Source organism: Salvelinus fontinalis, chromosome 22, assembly GCF_029448725.1.
Source record: "Salvelinus fontinalis isolate EN_2023a chromosome 22, ASM2944872v1, whole genome shotgun sequence".
NCBI lineage: Eukaryota > Metazoa > Chordata > Actinopteri > Salmoniformes > Salmonidae > Salvelinus > Salvelinus fontinalis.
Genome location: NC_074686.1, coordinates 1,826,932 through 1,845,768, shown reverse-complemented (window position 1 = coordinate 1,845,768; position 18,837 = coordinate 1,826,932). Strand labels below are relative to the sequence as shown.

The 18,837-nt window shown below is 45.8% G+C and overlaps 13 non-coding genes across 13 annotated transcripts; all 13 read right to left on the bottom strand.

The window, feature by feature from the left end:
- Positions 1 to 302: 302 nt before the first annotated feature.
- Positions 303 to 376, bottom strand: trnai-aau (transfer RNA isoleucine (anticodon AAU)). Its single transcript has one exon. It is a non-coding gene; the product is annotated as a tRNA-Ile (tRNA).
- Positions 377 to 1,390: 1,014 nt separating this feature from the next.
- On the bottom strand, positions 1,391 to 1,464 carry trnai-aau (transfer RNA isoleucine (anticodon AAU)). Its single transcript has one exon. It is a non-coding gene; the product is annotated as a tRNA-Ile (tRNA).
- A 1,014-nt stretch (positions 1,465 to 2,478) lies between these two features.
- trnai-aau (transfer RNA isoleucine (anticodon AAU)) lies at positions 2,479 to 2,552 on the bottom strand. Its single transcript has one exon. It is a non-coding gene; the product is annotated as a tRNA-Ile (tRNA).
- Positions 2,553 to 3,576: 1,024 nt separating this feature from the next.
- Positions 3,577 to 3,650, bottom strand: trnal-aag (transfer RNA leucine (anticodon AAG)). The gene has a single exon. It is a non-coding gene; the product is annotated as a tRNA-Leu (tRNA).
- A 1,562-nt stretch (positions 3,651 to 5,212) lies between these two features.
- Positions 5,213 to 5,286, bottom strand: trnal-aag (transfer RNA leucine (anticodon AAG)). The gene has a single exon. It is a non-coding gene; the product is annotated as a tRNA-Leu (tRNA).
- Positions 5,287 to 6,848: 1,562 nt separating this feature from the next.
- trnai-aau (transfer RNA isoleucine (anticodon AAU)) lies at positions 6,849 to 6,922 on the bottom strand. Its single transcript has one exon. It is a non-coding gene; the product is annotated as a tRNA-Ile (tRNA).
- A 1,024-nt stretch (positions 6,923 to 7,946) lies between these two features.
- On the bottom strand, positions 7,947 to 8,020 carry trnai-aau (transfer RNA isoleucine (anticodon AAU)). Its single transcript has one exon. It is a non-coding gene; the product is annotated as a tRNA-Ile (tRNA).
- A 475-nt stretch (positions 8,021 to 8,495) lies between these two features.
- Positions 8,496 to 8,569, bottom strand: trnai-aau (transfer RNA isoleucine (anticodon AAU)). The gene has a single exon. It is a non-coding gene; the product is annotated as a tRNA-Ile (tRNA).
- A 1,024-nt stretch (positions 8,570 to 9,593) lies between these two features.
- trnai-aau (transfer RNA isoleucine (anticodon AAU)) lies at positions 9,594 to 9,667 on the bottom strand. Its single transcript has one exon. It is a non-coding gene; the product is annotated as a tRNA-Ile (tRNA).
- Positions 9,668 to 14,514: 4,847 nt separating this feature from the next.
- Positions 14,515 to 14,588, bottom strand: trnai-aau (transfer RNA isoleucine (anticodon AAU)). The gene has a single exon. It is a non-coding gene; the product is annotated as a tRNA-Ile (tRNA).
- Positions 14,589 to 15,063: 475 nt separating this feature from the next.
- Positions 15,064 to 15,137, bottom strand: trnai-aau (transfer RNA isoleucine (anticodon AAU)). The gene has a single exon. It is a non-coding gene; the product is annotated as a tRNA-Ile (tRNA).
- A 2,661-nt stretch (positions 15,138 to 17,798) lies between these two features.
- trnai-aau (transfer RNA isoleucine (anticodon AAU)) lies at positions 17,799 to 17,872 on the bottom strand. Its single transcript has one exon. It is a non-coding gene; the product is annotated as a tRNA-Ile (tRNA).
- A 475-nt stretch (positions 17,873 to 18,347) lies between these two features.
- On the bottom strand, positions 18,348 to 18,421 carry trnai-aau (transfer RNA isoleucine (anticodon AAU)). Its single transcript has one exon. It is a non-coding gene; the product is annotated as a tRNA-Ile (tRNA).
- Between the last annotated feature and the right edge of the window lie 416 nt (positions 18,422 to 18,837).

Here is an 18,837-nt window from a genome sequence, read left to right as displayed (position 1 = left end):
TGCGAGAGGTAGTGGGATCGATGCCCACATTCTCCAAAAAACTATTTTTTTTTGTGCATCCAAGAAAGCTCCAGTTCACACTTCATGCAGTTTTGTCTAACGACAACCTACTGTCATGTAACAATGACAAGCAACTTTCATGTAACACTGATGTCACAATGTCAGATGAAAACGAATGACATGACTTACTTTCAGAGGAGCAGCGTAGCACACACAATTGATGCCCACAAACAAAGGTGTGGGAAGTTTCCTTGAAGCCAATGCAGAGGGTAAAGAAAAACAACAGCTTAAAATGTACCTCATGGCCAGTACGGGGATCGAACCCACGACCTTGGCGTTATTAGCACCACGCTCTAACCAACTAAGCTAACCAGCCGCTTGCGAAGGACCAACATTTTTAGGATGCACAGAGGCTCGGCCAGTGCTGGCGCGTAAACGAGCAAGTCCACCAACAGCATAGCCTGACAAGACTGGACCCTCTTGGTTGCTCCTTGTGGCAAATCATACAGGCTGGGGAATTAGCTCAAATGGTAGAGTGCTTGCTTAGCATGCGAGAGGTAGTGGGATTGATGCCCACATTCTCCAAAAAACACAATTTTTTTGTGGATCCAAGAAAGCTCCAGTTCATACTTCATGCAGTTCTGTTCAACGACAACCTACTGTCATGTAACAATGACACGCAACTTTCATGTAACACTGATGTCACAATGTCAGATGAAAACGAATGACATGACTTACGATCAGAGGAGCAGCGTAGCACACACAATTGATGCCCACAAACAAAGCTGTGGGAAGTTTCCTTGAAGCCAATGTAGAGGGTAAAGAAAAACAACAGCTTAAAATGTACCTCATGGCCAGTACGGGGATCGAACCAACTACCTTAGCGGTATTAGCACCACGCTCTAACCAACTAATCTAACCAGCCGCTTGTGAAGTAGCAACATTTTTAGGATGCACAGAGTGCTGGCGCGTAAACGAGCAAGTGCACCAACAGCATAGCCTGACAAGACTGGACCCTCTTGGTTGCTCCTTGTGGCAAATCATACAGGCTGGGGAATTAGCTCAAATGGTAGAGTATTAGCTTAGCATGCGAGAGGTAGTGGGATCGATGCCCACATTCTCCAAAAAACTATTTTTTTTTGTGCATCCAAGAAAGCTCCAGTTCACACTTCATGCAGTTTTGTCTAACGACAACCTACTGTCATGTAACAATGACAAGCAACTTTCATGTAACACTGATGTCACAATGTCAGATGAAAACGAATGACATGACTTACTTTCAGAGGAGCAGCGTAGCACACACAATTGATGCCCACAAACAAAGGTGTGGGAAGTTTCCTTGAAGCCAATGCAGAGGGTAAAGAAAAACAACAGCTTAAAATGTACCTCATGGCCAGTACGGGGATCGAACCCACGACCTTGGCGTTATTAGCACCACGCTCTAACCAACTAAGCTAACCAGCCGCTTGCGAAGGAGCAACATTTTTAGGATGCACAGAGGCTCGGCCAGTGCTGGCGCGTAAACGAGCAAGTCCACCAACAGCATAGCCTGACAAGACTGGACCCTCTTGGTTGCTCCTTGTGGCAAATCATACAGGCTGGGGAATTAGCTCAAATGGTAGAGTGCTTGCTTAGCATGCGAGAGGTAGTGGGATTGATGCCCACATTCTCCAAAAAACACAATTTTTTTGTGGATCCAAGAAAGCTCCAGTTCATACTTCATGCAGTTCTGTTCAACGACAACCTACTGTCATGTAACAATGACACGCAACTTTCATGTAACACTGATGTCACAATGTCAGATGAAAACGAATGACATGACTTACGATCAGAGGAGCAGCGTAGCACACACAATTGATGCCCACAAACAAAGCTGTGGGAAGTTTCCTTGAAGCCAATGTAGAGGGTAAAGAAAAACAACAGCTTAAAATGTACCTCATGGCCAGTACGGGGATCGAACAAACGACCTTAGCGGTATTAGCACCACGCTCTAACCAACTAATCTAACCAGCCGCTTGTGAAGGAGCAACATTTTTAGGATGCACAGAGTGCTGGCGCGTAAACGAGCAAGTCCACCAACAGCATAGCCTGACAAGACTGGACCCTCTTGGTTGCTCCTTGTGGCAAATCATAAAGGCTGGGGAATTAGCTCAAATGGTAGAGTGCTTGCTTAGCATGTGAGAGGTAGTGGGATCGATGCCCACATTCTCCAAAAAACATTTTTTTTTTGTGCATCCAAGAAAGCTCCAGTTCACATTTCATGCAGTTTTGTCTAACTACAACCTACTGTCATGTAACAATGACATGCAACTTTCATGTAACACTGATGTCACAATGTCAGATGAAAACGAATGACAAGACTTACTTTCAGAGGAGCAGCGTAGCACACACAATTGATGCCCACAAACAAAGCTGTGGGAAGTTTCCTTGAAGCCAATGCAGAGGGTAAAGAAAAACAACAGCTTAAAATGTACCTCATGGCCAGTACGGGGATCGAACCCACGACCTTGGCGTTATTAGCACCACGCTCTAACCAACTGAGCTAACCGGCCGCTTGTGAAGGAGCTACATTTTTAGGATGGACAGAGGCTCGGCCAGTGCTGGCGCGTAAACGAGCAAGTCCACCAACAGCATAGCCTGACAAGACTGGACCCTCTTGGTTGCTCCTTGTGGCAAATCATACAGGCTGGGGAATTAGCTCAAATGGTAGAGTGCTAGCTTAGTATGCGAGAGGTAGTGGGATCGATGCCCACATTCTCCAAAAAACTATTTTTTTTTGTGCATCCAAGAAAGCTCCAGTTCACACTTCATGCAGTTTTGTCTAACGACAACCTACTGTCATGTAACAATGACAAGCAACTTTCATGTAACATTGATGTCACAATGTCAGATGAAAACGAATGACATGACTTACTTTCAGAGGAGCAGCGTAGCACACACAATTGATGCCCACAAACAAAGCTGTGGGAAGTTTCCTTGAAGCCAATGCAGAGGGTCAAGAAAAACAACAACTTAAAATGTACCTCATGGCCAGTACAGGGATCGAACCCACGACCTTGGCATTATTAGCACCACGCTCTAACCAACTAAGCCAACCAGCCACTTGCGAAGGAGCAACATTTTTAGGATGCACAGAGGCTCGGCCAGTGCTGGCGCGTAAACGAGCAAGTCCACCAACAGCATAGCCTGACAAGACTGGACCCTCTTGGTTGCTCCTTGTGGCAAATCATACAGGCTGGGGAATTAGCTCAAATGGTAGAGTGCTTGCTTAGCATGCGAGAGGTAGTGGGAGCGATGCCCACATTCTCCAAAAAACACAATTTTTTTGTGGATCCAAGAAAGCTCCAATTCACACTTCATGCAGTTTGGTCTAACGACAACCTACTGTCATGTAACAATGACAGGCAACTTTCATGTAACACTGATGTCACAATGTCAGATGAAAACGAATGACATGACTTACTTTCAGAGGAGCAGCGTAGCACACACAATTGATGCCCACAAACAAAGCTGTGGGAAGTTTCCTTGAAGCCAATGCAGAGGGTAAAGAAAAACAACAGCTTAAAATGTACCTCATTGCCAGTACGGGGATCGAACCCACGACCTTGGCTTTCTTAGCACCACACTCTAACCAACTGAGCTAACCGGCCACTTGTGAAGGAGCAACATTTTTAGGATGCACAGAGGCTCGGCCAGTGCTGGCGCGTAAACGAGCAAGTCCACCAACAGCATAGCCTGACAAGACTGGACCCTCTTGGTTGCTCCTTGTGGCAAATCATACAGGCTGGGGAATTAGCTCAAATGGTAGAATGCTTGCTTAGCATGCGAGAGGTAGTGGGATCGATGCCCACATTCTCCAAAAAACAATATTTTTTTTTGCATCCAAGAAACTCCAGTTCACACTTCATGCAGTTTTGTCTAACGACAACCTACTGTCATGTAACAATGACAAGCAACTTTCATGTAACACTGATGTCACAATGTCAGATGAAAACGAATGACATGACTTACTTTCAGAGGAGCAGCGTAGCACACACAATTGATGCCCACAAACAAAGCTGTGGGAAGTTTCCTTGAAGCCAATGCAGAGGGTAAAGAAAAACAACAGCTTAAAATGTACCTCATGGCCAGTACGGGGATCGAACCCACGACCTTGGCGTTATTAGCACCACTCTCTAACCAACTAAGCTAACCAGCCGCTTGCGAAGGAGCAACATTTTTAGGATGCACAGAGGCTCGGCCAGTGCTGGCGCGTAAACGAGCAAGTCCACCAACAGCATAGCCTGACAAGACTGGACCCTCTTGGTTGCTCCTTGTGGCAAATCATACAGGCTGGGGAATTAGCTCAAATGGTAGAGTGCTTGCTTAGCATGCGAGAGGTAGTGGGATTGATGCCCACATTCTCCAAAAAACACAATTTTTTTGTGGATCCAAGAAAGCTCCAGTTCATACTTCATGCAGTTTTGTTCAACGACAACCTACTGTCATGTAACAATGACAAGCAACTTTCATGTAACACTGATGTCACAATGTCAGATGAAAACGAATGACATGACTTACGATCAGAGGAGCAGCGTAGCACACACAATTGATGCCCACAAACAAAGCTGTGGGAAGTTTCCTTGAAGCCAATGTAGAGGGTAAAGAAAAACAACAGCTTAAAATGTACCTCATGGCCAGTACGGGGATCGAACCAACGACCTTAGCGGTATTAGCACCACGCTCTAACCAACTAATCTAACCAGCCGCTTGTGAAGGAGCAACATTTTTAGGATGCACAGAGTGCTGGCGCGTAAACGAGCAAGTCCACCAACAGCGTAGCCTGACAAGACTGGACCCTCTTGGTTGCTCCTTGTGGCAAATCATAAAGGCTGGGGAATTAGCTCAAATGGTAGAGTGCTTGCTTAGCATGTGAGAGGTAGTGGGATCGATGCCCACATTCTCCAAAAAACATTTTTTTTTTGTGCATCCAAGAAAGCTCCAGTTCACATTTCATGCAGTTTTGTCTAACTACAACCTACTGTCATGTAACAATGACAGGCAACTTTCATGTAACACTGATGTCACAATGTCAGATGAAAACGAATGACAAGACTTACTTTCAGAGGAGCAGCGTAGCACACACAATTGATGCCCACAAACAAAGCTGTGGGAAGTTTCCTTGAAGCCAATGCAGAGGGTAAAGAAAAACAACAGCTTAAAATGTACCTCATTGCCAGTACGGGGATCGAACCCACGACCTTGGCTTTCTTAGCACCACACTCTAACCAACTGAGCTAACCGGCCACTTGTGAAGGAGCAATATTTTTAGGATGCACAGAGGCTCGGCCAGTGCTGGCGCGTAAACGAGCAAGTCCACCAACAGCATAGCCTGACAAGACTGGACCCTCTTGGTTGCTCCTTGTGGCAAATCATACAGGCTGGGGAATTAGCTCAAATGGTAGAATGCTTGCTTAGCATGCGAGAGGTAGTGGGATCGATGCCCACATTCTCCAAAAAACAATATTTTTTTTTGCATCCAAGAAACTCCAGTTCACACTTCATGCAGTTTTGTCTAACGACAACCTACTGTCATGTAACAATGACAAGCAACTTTCATGTAACACTGATGTCACAATGTCAGATGAAAACGAATGACATGACTTACTTTCAGAGGAGCAGCGTAGCACACACAATTGATGCCCACAAACAAAGCTGTGGGAAGTTTCCTTGAAGCCAATGCAGAGGGTAAAGAAAAACAACAGCTTAAAATGTACCTCATGGCCAGTACGGGGATCGAACCCACGACCTTGGCGTTATTAGCACCACTCTCTAACCAACTAAGCTAACCAGCCGCTTGCGAAGGAGCAACATTTTTAGGATGCACAGAGGCTCGGCCAGTGCTGGCGCGTAAACGAGCAAGTCCACCAACAGCATAGCCTGACAAGACTGGACCCTCTTGGTTGCTCCTTGTGGCAAATCATACAGGCTGGGGAATTAGCTCAAATGGTAGAGTGCTTGCTTAGCATGCGAGAGGTACTGGGATTGATGCCCACATTCTCCAAAAAACACAATTTTTTTGTGGATCCAAGAAAGCTCCAGTTCATACTTCATGCAGTTTTGTTCAACGACAACCTACTGTCATGTAACAATGACAAGCAACTTTCATGTAACACTGATGTCACAATGTCAGATGAAAACGAATGACATGACTTACGATCAGAGGAGCAGCGTAGCACACACAATTGATGCCCACAAACAAAGCTGTGGGAAGTTTCCTTGAAGCCAATGTAGAGGGTAAAGAAAAACAACAGCTTAAAATGTACCTCATGGCCAGTACGGGGATCGAACCAACGACCTTAGCGGTATTAGCACCACGCTCTAACCAACTAATCTAACCAGCCTCTTGTGAAGGAGCAACATTTTTAGGATGCACAGAGTGCTGGCGCGTAAACGAGCAAGTCCACCAACAGCGTAGCCTGACAAGACTGGACCCTCTTGGTTGCTCCTTGTGGCAAATCATAAAGGCTGGGGAATTAGCTCAAATGGTAGAGTGCTTGCTTAGCATGTGAGAGGTAGTGGGATCGATGCCCACATTCTCCAAAAAACATTTTTTTTTTGTGCATCCAAGAAAGCTCCAGTTCACATTTCATGCAGTTTTGTCTAACTACAACCTACTGTCATGTAACAATGACAGGCAACTTTCATGTAACACTGATGTCACAATGTCAGATGAAAACGAATGACAAGACTTACTTTCAGAGGAGCAGCGTAGCACACACAATTGATGCCCACAAACAAAGCTGTGGGAAGTTTCCTTGAAGCCAATGCAGAGGGTAAAGAAAAACAACAGCTTAAAATGTACCTCATGGCCAGTACGGGGATCGAACCCACAACCTTGGCGTTATTAGCACCACGCTCTAACCAACTGAGCTAACCGGCCGCTTGTGAAGGAGCTACATTTTTAGGATGGACAGAGGCTCGGCCAGTGCTGGCGCGTAAACGAGCAAGTCCACCAACAGCATAGCCTGACAAGACTGGACCCTCTTGGTTGCTCCTTGTGGCAAATCATACAGGCTGGGGAATTAGCTCAAATGGTAGAGTGCTAGCTTAGCATGCGAGAGGTAGTGGGATCGATGCCCACATTCTCCAAAAAACTATTTTTTTTTGTGCATCCAAGAAAGCTCCAGTTCACACTTCATGCAGTTTTGTCTAACGACAACCTACTGTCATGTAACAATGACAAGCAACTTTCATGTAACATTGATGTCACAATGTCAGATGAAAACGAATGACATGACTTACTTTCAGAGGAGCAGCGTAGCACACACAATTGATGCCCACAAACAAAGCTGTGGGAAGTTTCCTTGAAGCCAATGCAGAGGGTAAAGAAAAACAACAACTTAAAATGTACCTCATGGCCAGTACAGGGATCGAACCCACGACCTTGGCATTATTAGCACCACGCTCTAACCAACTAAGCTAACCAGCCGCTTGCGAAGGAGCAACATTTTTAGGATGCACAGAGGCTCGGCCAGTGCTGGCGCGTAAACGAGCAAGTCCACCAACAGCATAGCCTGACAAGACTGGACCCTCTTGGTTGCTCCTTGTGGCAAATCATACAGGCTGGGGAATTAGCTCAAATGGTAGAGTGCTTGCTTAGCATGCGAGAGGTAGTGGGAGCGATGCCCACATTCTCCAAAAAACACAATTTTTTTGTGGATCCAAGAAAGCTCCAATTCACACTTCATGCAGTTTGGTCTAACGACAACCTACTGTCATGTAACAATGACAGGCAACTTTCATGTAACACTGATGTCACAATGTCAGATGAAAACGAATGACATGACTTACTTTCAGAGGAGCAGCGTAGCACACACAATTGATGCCCACAAACAAAGCTGTGGGAAGTTTCCTTGAAGCCAATGCAGAGGGTAAAGAAAAACAACAACTTAAAATGTACCTCATGGCCAGTACGGGGATCGAACCCACGACCTTGGCGTTATTAGCACCACGCTCTAACCAACTGAGCTAACCGGCCGTTTGTGAAGGAGTTACATTTTTAGGATGGACAGAGGCTCGGCCAGTGCTGGCGCGTAAACGAGCAAGTCCACCAACAGCATAGCCTGACAAGACTGGACCCTCTTGGTGTCTCCTTGTGGCAAATCATACAGGCTGGGGAATTAGCTCAAATGGTAGAGTGCTTGCTTAGCATGCGAGAGGTAGTGGGAGCGATGCCCACATTCTCCAAAAAACACAATTTTTTTGTGGATCCAAGAAAGCTCCAATTCACACTTCATGCAGTTTGGTCTAACGACAACCTACTGTCATGTAACAATGACAGGCAACTTTCATGTAACACTGATGTCACAATGTCAGATGAAAACGAATGACATGACTTACTTTCAGAGGAGCAGCGTAGCACACACAATTGATGCCCACAAACAAAGCTGTGGGAAGTTTCCTTGAAGCCAATGCAGAGGGTAAAGAAAAACAACAGCTTAAAATGTACCTCATGGCCAGTACGGGGATCGAACCCACAACCTTGGCGTTATTAGCACCACGCTCTAACCAACTGAGCTAACCGGCCGCTTGTGAAGGAGCTACATTTTAAGAATGGACAGAGGCTCGGCCAGTGCTGGCGCGTAAACGAGCAAGTCCACCAACAGCATAGCCTGACAAGACTGGACCCTCTTGGTTGCTCCTTGTGGCAAATCATACAGGCTGGGGAATTAGCTCAAATGGTAGAGTGCTAGCTTAGCATGCGAGAGGTAGTGGGATCGATGCCCACATTCTCCAAAAAACTATTTTTTTTTGTGCATCCAAGAAAGCTCCAGTTCACACTTCATGCAGTTTTGTCTAACGACAACCTACTGTCATGTAACAATGACAAGCAACTTTCATGTAACATTGATGTCACAATGTCAGATGAAAACGAATGACATGACTTACTTTCAGAGGAGCAGCGTAGCACACACAATTGATGCCCACAAACAAAGCTGTGGGAAGTTTCCTTGAAGCCAATGCAGAGGGTAAAGAAAAACAACAACTTAAAATGTACCTCATGGCCAGTACAGGGATCGAACCCACGACCTTGGCATTATTAGCACCACGCTCTAACCAACTAAGCTAACCAGCCGCTTGCGAAGGAGCAACATTTTTAGGATGCACAGAGGCTCGGCCAGTGCTGGCGCGTAAACGAGCAAGTCCACCAACAGCATAGCCTGACAAGACTGGACCCTCTTGGTTGCTCCTTGTGGCAAATCATACAGGCTGGGGAATTAGCTCAAATGGTAGAGTGCTTGCTTAGCATGCGAGAGGTAGTGGGAGCGATGCCCACATTCTCCAAAAAACACAATTTTTTTGTGGATCCAAGAAAGCTCCAGTTCACACTTCATGCAGTTTGGTCTAACGACAACCTACTGTCATGTAACAATGACAGGCAACTTTCATGTAACACTGATGTCACAATGTCAGATGAAAACGAATGACATGACTTACTTTCAGAGGAGCAGCGTAGCACACACAATTGATGCCCACAAACAAAGCTGTGGGAAGTTTCCTTGAAGCCAATGCAGAGGGTAAAGAAAAACAACAACTTAAAATGTACCTCATGGCCAGTACGGGGATCGAACCCACGACCTTGGCGTTATTAGCACCACGCTCTAACCAACTGAGCTAACCGGCCGTTTGTGAAGGAGCTACATTTTTAGGATGGACAGAGGCTCGGCCAGTGCTGGCGCGTAAACGAGCAAGTCCACCAACAGCATAGCCTGACAAGACTGGACCCTCTTGGTGTCTCCTTGTGGCAAATCATACAGGCTGGGGAATTAGCTCAAATGGTAGAGTGCTTGCTTAGCATGCGAGAGGTAGTGGGAGCGATGCCCACATTCTCCAAAAAACACAATTTTTTTGTGGATCCAAGAAAGCTCCAATTCACACTTCATGCAGTTTGGTCTAACGACAACCTACTGTCATGTAACAATGACAGGCAACTTTCATGTAACACTGATGTCACAATGTCAGATGAAAACGAATGACATGACTTACTTTCAGAGGAGCAGCGTAGCACACACAATTGATGCCCACAAACAAAGCTGTGGGAAGTTTCCTTGAAGCCAATGCAGAGGGTAAAGAAAAACAACAACTTAAAATGTACCTCATGGCCAGTACAGGGATCGAACCCACGACCTTGGCATTATTAGCACCACGCTCTAACCAACTAAGCTAACCAGCCGCTTGCGAAGGAGCAACATTTTTAGGATGCACAGAGGCTCGGCCAGTGCTGGCGCGTAAACGAGCAAGTCCACCAACAGCATAGCCTGACAAGACTGGACCCTCTTGGTTGCTCCTTTTGGCAAATCATACAGGCTGGGGAATTAGCTCAAATGGTAGAATGCTTGCTTAGCATGCGAGAGGTAGTGGGATCGATGCCCACATTCTCCAAAAAACAATATTTTTTTTTGCATCCAAGAAAGCTCCAGTTCACACTTCATGCAGTTTTGTCTAACGACAACCTACTGTCATGTAACAATGACAAGCAACTTTCATGTAACACTGATGTCACAATGTCAGATGAAAACGAATGACATGACTTACTTTCAGAGGAGCAGCGTAGCACACACAATTGATGCCCACAAACAAAGCTGTGGGAAGTTTCCTTGAAGCCAATGCAGAGGGTAAAGAAAAACAACAGCTTAAAATGTACCTCATGGCCAGTACGAGGATCGAACCAACGACCTTAGCGTTATTAGCACCACTCTCTAACCAACTAATCTAACCAGCCGCTTGTGAAGGAGCAACATTTTTAGGATGCACAGAGTGCTGGCGCGTAAACGAGCAAGTCCACCAACAGCGTAGCCTGACAAGACTGGACCCTCTTGGTTGCTCCTTGTGGCAAATCATAAAGGCTGGGGAATTAGCTCAAATAGTAGAGTGCTTGCTTAGCATGTGAGAGGTAGTGGGATCGATGCCCACATTCTCCAAAAAACTATTTTTTTTTGTGCATCCAAGAAAGCTCCAGTTCACACTTCATGCAGTTTTGTCTAACGACAACCTACTGTCATGTAACAATGACAAGCAACTTTCATGTAACATTGATGTCACAATGTCAGATGAAAACGAATGACATGACTTACTTTCAGAGGAGCAGCGTAGCACACACAATTGATGCCCACAAACAAAGCTGTGGGAAGTTTCCTTGAAGCCAATGCAGAGGGTAAAGAAAAACAACAACTTAAAATGTACCTCATGGCCAGTACAGGGATCGAACCCACGACCTTGGCATTATTAGCACCACGCTCTAACCAACTAAGCTAACCAGCCGCTTGCAAAGGAGCAACATTTTTAGGATGCACAGAGGCTCGGCCAGTGCTGGCGCGTAAACGAGCAAGTCCACCAACAGCATAGCCTGACAAGACTGGACCCTCTTGGTTGCTCCTTGTGGCAGATCATACAGGCTGGGGAATTAGCTCAAATGGTAGAGTGCTTGCTTAGCATGCGAGAGGTAGTGGGAGCGATGCCCACATTCTCCAAAAAACACAATTTTTTTGTGGATCCAAGAAAGCTCCAATTCAGACTTCATGCAGTTTGGTCTAACGACAACCTACTGTCATGTAACAATGACAGGCAACTTTCATGTAACACTGATGTCACAATGTCAGATGAAAACGAATGACATGACTTACTTTCAGAGGAGCAGCGTAGCACACACAATTGATGCCCACAAACAAAGCTGTGGGAAGTTTCCTTGAAGCCAATGCAGAGGGTAAAGAAAAACAACAACTTAAAATGTACCTCATGGCCAGTACAGGGATCGAACCCACGACCTTGGCATTATTAGCACCACGCTCTAACCAACTAAGCTAACCAGCCGCTTGCGAAGGAGCAACATTTTTAGGATGCACAGAGGCTCGGCCAGTGCTGGCGCGTAAACGAGCAAGTCCACCAACAGCATAGCCTGACAAGACTGGACCCTCTTGGTTGCTCCTTTTGGCAAATCATACAGGCTGGGGAATTAGCTCAAATGGTAGAATGCTTGCTTAGCATGCGAGAGGTAGTGGGATCGATGCCCACATTCTCCAAAAAACAATATTTTTTTTTGCATCCAAGAAAGCTCCAGTTCACACTTCATGCAGTTTTGTCTAACGACAACCTACTGTCATGTAACAATGACAAGCAACTTTCATGTAACACTGATGTCACAATGTCAGATGAAAACGAATGACATGACTTACTTTCAGAGGAGCAGCGTAGCACACACAATTGATGCCCACAAACAAAGCTGTGGGAAGTTTCCTTGAAGCCAATGCAGAGGGTAAAGAAAAACAACAGCTTAAAATGTACCTCATGGCCAGTACGAGGATCGAACCAACGACCTTAGCGTTATTAGCACCACTCTCTAACCAACTAATCTAACCAGCCGCTTGTGAAGGAGCAACATTTTTAGGATGCACAGAGTGCTGGCGCGTAAACGAGCAAGTCCACCAACAGCGTAGCCTGACAAGACTGGACCCTCTTGGTTGCTCCTTGTGGCAAATCATAAAGGCTGGGGAATTAGCTCAAATAGTAGAGTGCTTGCTTAGCATGTGAGAGGTAGTGGGATCGATGCCCACATTCTCCAAAAAACTATTTTTTTTTGTGCATCCAAGAAAGCTCCAGTTCACACTTCATGCAGTTTTGTCTAACGACAACCTACTGTCATGTAACAATGACAAGCAACTTTCATGTAACATTGATGTCACAATGTCAGATGAAAACGAATGACATGACTTACTTTCAGAGGAGCAGCGTAGCACACACAATTGATGCCCACAAACAAAGCTGTGGGAAGTTTCCTTGAAGCCAATGCAGAGGGTAAAGAAAAACAACAACTTAAAATGTACCTCATGGCCAGTACAGGGATCGAACCCACGACCTTGGCATTATTAGCACCACGCTCTAACCAACTAAGCTAACCAGCCGCTTGCAAAGGAGCAACATTTTTAGGATGCACAGAGGCTCGGCCAGTGCTGGCGCGTAAACGAGCAAGTCCACCAACAGCATAGCCTGACAAGACTGGACCCTCTTGGTTGCTCCTTGTGGCAGATCATACAGGCTGGGGAATTAGCTCAAATGGTAGAGTGCTTGCTTAGCATGCGAGAGGTAGTGGGAGCGATGCCCACATTCTCCAAAAAACACAATTTTTTTGTGGATCCAAGAAAGCTCCAATTCAGACTTCATGCAGTTTGGTCTAACGACAACCTACTGTCATGTAACAATGACAGGCAACTTTCATGTAACACTGATGTCACAATGTCAGATGAAAACGAATGACATGACTTACTTTCAGAGGAGCAGCGTAGCACACACAATTGATGCCCACAAACAAAGCTGTGGGAAGTTTCCTTGAAGCCAATGCAGAGGGTAAAGAAAAACAACAGCTTAAAATTTACCTCATTGCCAGTACGGGGATCGAACCCACGACCTTGGCTTTATTAGCACCACACTCTAACCAACTGAGCTAACCGGCCACTTGTGAAGGAGCAACATTTTTAGGATGCACAGAGGCTCGGCCAGTGCTGGCGCGTAAACGAGCAAGTCCACCAACAGCATAGCCTGACAAGACTGGACCCTCTTGGTTGCTCCTTGTGGCAAATCATACAGGCTAGGGAATTAGCTCAAATGGTAGAATGCTTGCTTAGCATGCGAGAGGTAGTGTGATCGATGCCCACATTCTCCAAAAAACAATATTTTTTTTTGCATCCAAGAAAGCTCCAGTTCACACTTCATGCAGTTTTGTCTAACGACAACCTACTGTCATGTAACAATGACAAGCAACTTTCATGTAACACTGATGTCACAATGTCAGATGAAAACGAATGACATGACTTACTTTCAGAGGAGCAGCGTAGCACACACAATTGATGCCCACAAACAAAGCTGTGGGAAGTTTCCTTGAAGCCAATGCAGAGGGTAAAGAAAAACAACAGCTTAAAATGTACCTCATGGCCAGTACGGGGATCGAACCCACGACCTTGGCGTTATTAGCACCACTCTCTAACCAACAAAGCTAACCAGCCGCTTGCGAAGGAGCAACATTTTTAGGATGCACAGAGGCTCGGCCAGTGCTGGCGCGTAAACGAGCAAGTCCACCAACAGCATAGCCTGACAAGACTGGACCCTCTTGGTTGCTCCTTGTGGCAAAACATACAGGCTGGGGAATTAGCTCAAATGGTAGAGTGCTTACTTAGCATGCGAGAGGTAGTGGGAGCGATGCCCACATTCTCCAAAAAACACAATTTTTTTGTGGATCCAAGAAAGCTCCAGTTCACATTTCATGCAGTTTTGTCTAACTACAACCTACTGTCATGTAACAATGACAGGCAACTTTCGTGTAACACTGATGTCACAATGTCAGATGAAAACGAATGACAAGACTTACTTTCAGAGGAGCAGCGTAGCACACACAATTGATGCCCACAAACAAAGCTGTGGGAAGTTTCCTTGAAGCCAATGCAGAGGGTAAAGAAAAACAACAGCTTAAAATGTACCTCATGGCCAGTACGGGGATCGAACCCACGACCTTGGCGTTATTAGCACCACGCTCTAACCAACTGAGCTAACCGGCCGCTTGTGAAGGACCTACATTTTTAGGATGGACAGAGGCTCGGCCAGTGCTGGCGCGAAAACGAACAAGTCCACCAACAGCATAGCCTGACAAGACTGGACCCTCTTGGTTGCTCCTTGTGGCAAATCATACAGGCTGGGGAATTAGCTCAAATGGTAGAGTGCTAGCTTAGCATGCGAGAGGTAGTGGGATCGATGCCCACATTCTCCAAAAAACTATTTTTTTTTGTGCATTCAAGAAAGCTCCAGTTCACACTTCATGCAGTTTTGTCTAACGACAACCTACTGTCATGTAACAATGACAAGCAACTTTCATGTAACACTGATGTCACAATGTCAGATGAAAACGAATGACATGACTTACTTTCAGAGGAGCAGCGTAGCACACACAATTGATGCCCACAAACAAAGCTGTGGGAAGTTTCCTTGAAGCCAATGCAGAGGGTCAAGAAAAACAACAGCTTAAAATGTACCTCATGGCCAGTACGGGGATCGAACCCACGACCTTGGCGTTATTAGCACCACGCTCTAACCAACTAAGCTAACCAGCCGCTTGCGAAGGAGCAACATTTTTAGGATGCACAGAGGCTCGGCCAGTGCTGGCGCGTAAACGAGCAAGTCCACCAACAGCATAGCCTGACAAGACTGGACCCTCTTGGTTGCTCCTTTTGGCAAATCATACAGGCTGGGGAATTAGCTCAAATGGTAGAATGCTTGCTTAGCATGCGAGAGGTAGTGGGATCGATGCCCACATTCTCCAAAAAACAATATTTTTTTTTGCATCCAAGAAAGCTCCAGTTCACACTTCATGCAGTTTTGTCTAACGACAACCTACTGTCATGTAACAATGACAAGCAACTTTCATGTAACACTGATGTCACAATGTCAGATGAAAACGAATGACATGACTTACTTTCAGAGGAGCAGCGTAGCACAGACAATTGATGCCCACAAACAAAGCTGTGGGAAGTTTCCTTGAAGCCAATGCAGAGGGTAAAGAAAAACAACAGCTTAAAATGTACCTCATGGCCAGTACGAGGATCGAACCAACGACCTTAGCGTTATTAGCACCACTCTCTAACCAACTAATCTAACCAGCCGCTTGTGAAGGAGCAACATTTTTAGGATGCACAGAGTGCTGGCGCGTAAACGAGCAAGTCCACCAACAGCGTAGCCTGACAAGACTGGAACCTCTTGGTTGCTCCTTGTGGCAAATCATAAAGGCTGGGGAATTAGCTCAAATAGTAGAGTGCTTGCTTAGCATGTGAGAGGTAGTGGGATCGATGCCCACATTCTCCAAAAAACTATTTTTTTTTGTGCATCCAAGAAAGCTCCAGTTCACACTTCATGCAGTTTTGTCTAACGACAACCTACTGTCATGTAACAATGACAAGCAACTTTCATGTAACATTGATGTCACAATGTCAGATGAAAACGAATGACATGACTTACTTTCAGAGGAGCAGCGTAGCACACACAATTGATGCCCACAAACAAAGCTGTGGGAAGTTTCCTTGAAGCCAATGCAGAGGGTAAAGAAAAACAACAACTTAAAATGTACCTCATGGCCAGTACAGGGATCGAACCCACGACCTTGGCATTATTAGCACCACGCTCTAACCAACTAAGCTAACCAGCCGCTTGCGAAGGAGCAACATTTTTAGGATGCACAGAGGCTCGGCCAGTGCTGGCGCGTAAACGAGCAAGTCCACCAACAGCATAGCCTGACAAGACTGGACCCTCTTGGTTGCTCCTTGTGGCAGATCATACAGGCTGGGGAATTAGCTCAAATGGTAGAGTGCTTGCTTAGCATGCGAGAGGTAGTGGGAGCGATGCCCACATTCTCCAAAAAACACAATTTTTTTGTGGATCCAAGAAAGCTCCAATTCAGACTTCATGCAGTTTGGTCTAACGACAACCTACTGTCATGTAACAATGACAGGCAACTTTCATGTAACACTGATGTCACAATGTCAGATGAAAACGAATGACATGACTTACTTTCAGAGGAGCAGCGTAGCACACACAATTGATGCCCACAAACAAAGCTGTGGGAAGTTTCCTTGAAGCCAATGCAGAGGGTAAAGAAAAACAACAGCTTAAAATTTACCTCATTGCCAGTACGGGGATCGAACCCACGACCTTGGCTTTATTAGCACCACACTCTAACCAACTGAGCTAACCGGCCACTTGTGAAGGAGCAACATTTTTAGGATGCACAGAGGCTCGGCCAGTGCTGGCGCGTAAACGAGCAAGTCCACCAACAGCATAGCCTGACAAGACTGGACCCTCTTGGTTGCTCCTTGTGGCAAATCATACAGGCTGGGGAATTAGCTCAAATGGTAGAATGCTTGCTTAGCATGCGAGAGGTAGTGGGATCGATGCCCACATTCTCCAAAAAACAATATTTTTTTTTGCATCCAAGAAAGCTCCAGTTCACACTTCATGCAGTTTTGTCTAACGACAACCTACTGTCATGTAACAATGACAAGCAACTTTCATGTAACACTGATGTCACAATGTCAGATGAAAACGAATGACATGACTTACTTTCAGAGGAGCAGCGTAGCACACACAATTGATGCCCACAAACAAAGCTGTGGGAAGTTTCCTTGAAGCCAATGCAGAGGGTAAAGAAAAACAACAGCTTAAAATGTACCTCATGGCCAGTACGGGGATCGAACCCACGACCTTGGCGTTATTAGCACCACTCTCTAACCAACTAAGCTAACCAGCCGCTTGCGAAGGAGCAACATTTTTAGGATGCACAGAGGCTCGGCCAGTGCTGGCGCGTAAACGAGCAAGTCCACCAACAGCATAGCCTGACAAGACTGGACCCTCTTGGTTGCTCCTTGTGGCAAAACATACAGGCTGGGGAATTAGCTCAAATGGTAGAGTGCTTACTTAGCATGCGAGAGGTAGTGGGAGCGATGCCCACATTCTCCAAAAAACACAATTTTTTTGTGGATCCAAGAAAGCTCCAGTTCACATTTCATGCAGTTTTGTCTAACTACAACCTACTGTCATGTAACAATGACAGGCAACTTTCGTGTAACACTGATGTCACAATGTCAGATGAAAACGAATGACAAGACTTACTTTCAGAGGAGCAGCGTAGCACACACAATTGATGCCCACAAACAAAGCTGTGGGAAGTTTCCTTGAAGTCAATGCAGAGGGTAAAGAAAAACAACAGCTTAAAATGTACCTCATGGCCAGTACGGGGATCGAACCCACGACCTTGGCGTTATTAGCACCACGCTCTAACCAACTGAGCTAACCGGCCGCTTGTGAAGGACCTACATTTTTAGGATGGACAGAGGCTCGGCCAGTGCTGGCGCGAAAACGAGCAAGTCCACCAACAGCATAGCCTGACAAGACTGGACCCTCTTGGTTGCTCCTTGTGGCAAATCATACAGGCTGGGGAATTAGCTCAAATGGTAGAGTGCTAGCTTAGCATGCGAGAGGTAGTGGGATCGATGCCCACATTCTCCAAAAAACTATTTTTTTTTGTGCATCCAAGAAAGCTCCAGTTCACACTTCATGCAGTTTTGTCTAACGACAACCTACTGTCATGTAACAATGACAAGCAACTTTCATGTAACACTGATGTCACAATGTCAGATGAAAACGAATGACATGACTTACTTTCAGAGGAGCAGCGTAGCACACACAATTGATGCCCACAAACAAAGCTGTGGGAAGTTTCCTTGAAGCCAATGCAGAGGGTCAAGAAAAACAACAGCTTAAAATGTACCTCATGGCCAGTACGGGGATCGAACCCACGACCTTGGCGTTATTAGCACCACGCTCTAACCAACTAAGCTAACCAGCCGCTTGCGAAGGAGCAACATTTTTAGGATGCACAGAGGCTCGGCCAGTGCTGGCGCGTAAACGAGCAAGTCCACCAACAGCATAGCCTGACAAGACTGGACCCTCTTGGTTGCTCCTTGTGGCAAATCATACAGGCTGGGGAATTAGCTCAAATGGTAGAGTGCTTACTTAGCATGCGAGAGGTAGTGGGAGCGATGCCCACATTCTCCAAAAAACACAATTTTTTTGTGGATCCAAGAAAGCTCCAGTTCACATTTCATGCAGTTTTGTCTAACTACAACCTACTGTCATGTAACAATGACAGGCAACTTTCGTGTAACACTGATGTCACAATGTCAGATGAAAACGAATGACAAGACTTACTTTCAGAGGAGCAGCGTAGCACACACAATTGATGCCCACAAACAAAGCTGTGGG